Source organism: Frankliniella occidentalis, unplaced genomic scaffold (genome assembly GCF_000697945.3).
Source record: "Frankliniella occidentalis isolate FOCC.00 unplaced genomic scaffold, Focc_3.1 Scaffold56, whole genome shotgun sequence".
Lineage (NCBI taxonomy): Eukaryota > Metazoa > Arthropoda > Insecta > Thysanoptera > Thripidae > Frankliniella > Frankliniella occidentalis.
In genome coordinates, this window is record NW_026267186.1 from 12,120 (window position 1) to 13,459 (window position 1,340).

The following is a 1,340-nucleotide window of genomic DNA, read 5'->3' on the forward strand; positions in this document are numbered from 1 at the left end:
CTCTCTCCCTCCCTCCCTCCCTCCCTCACCAATTACCGCGCTCCCCTACTCTCCAATCACTCCTCGAGTTTCTCTCCCGGAATCATCATTGTGCAAACTGAACGGCAAAGGGGAGAGCCGGACAGGAGAGCGAGGCCCGCGGTGGGGGAGGAAGGGGAGGGGAAGGGGGAGAGTGGTGAAAGGGGAGAGTGGTGAAAGGCAGGGGGGCAGTAATTGTAATTAAGCCCAATGACGGCATCAGTCTCGAGGCCGGATCGAGCTGTGTGCTTTAAAGCAGCGGGGGTGTTCGCGTGGAAATGAACAAAAAAACTAACAAACATCTTCAGCAAAGAGGGCGACTTTTAAAACCGTTTGTACCTGACCAGCGCCGCTGCGCCGCGCAGGGCAGCGTGATGGTTGGACAACACTTGTCGCATTTTAGAGCCGCCTCTGTGGGTAACGGGCCGGCAATGAAAACTTTGCTCTCTGATTAGTCAGCCGCGCTCTAGACGCGCCCTCGCTGCCCTCTCGAAAAGTATTTTGTTTATTATTGCAACTTGAAACCCTGCAGGCCACAATCGAGGGGGAGGGGGACTCACTTCCGCCATCGACCAGTCGGTGTATACGGTCAGTTACCATCCAGTTTGTCCAGTCACTTCTTATCCTGCTCTGTCATTTCCCAGTCACATCCGGTCTAGGAAAATAAAGGTAAAAATAGTCATGAATTGTCCCGAAATACTTCGAAATAGGTATGGAAATTGTGGAATAGCCAGTTCTTCAAAATGTCTACCACGAATTAGTCACTGATTTTGTCAACCCCATAATCAATTTTCAGTCAAGTCCAGTCCGGTCGATTTTCAGTGATTTCCAATCTGTTGACTTCCAGTCCGTTCACATCTGTTTCTGTGGTGAGGTCCTTCTCTTCCCTCTCTTGGCCATAATGCACAAAAATATCACGCAAGAAGACGCCTCAAGAATTTTTTTAGCTTCAATGCCTTTAAAGTTTGTAATACCACCTGACGAACTGAAAAGGGATGATTGAAATTATTCGCATATTATTACTTTCTATATAGGATTAGCAGGGACACGGATTAGTTTTTCTTTCTGATTGTTCTTACAGAAAGCGACCATAGGTTTGAAGTTTAGCCACGGAGCAGCGCGACAGCAGCGTCGGTTCAGTTTGTCTAGAAAGCGTCGCGGCCGAAAAAGGCAGCCGGGCAGCGGAAAGTAATCGCACCGTGAACGGACGAAGAAAAAGCGAACGACCAAGGCGAAGAAGGGGGCGAGGGGTCTGACGGGGCAGGTCAGCGCCGAGAGGACGGGGGGGCTTTTGTGCCCGACGGAGAGAAACAGGGGGTAGG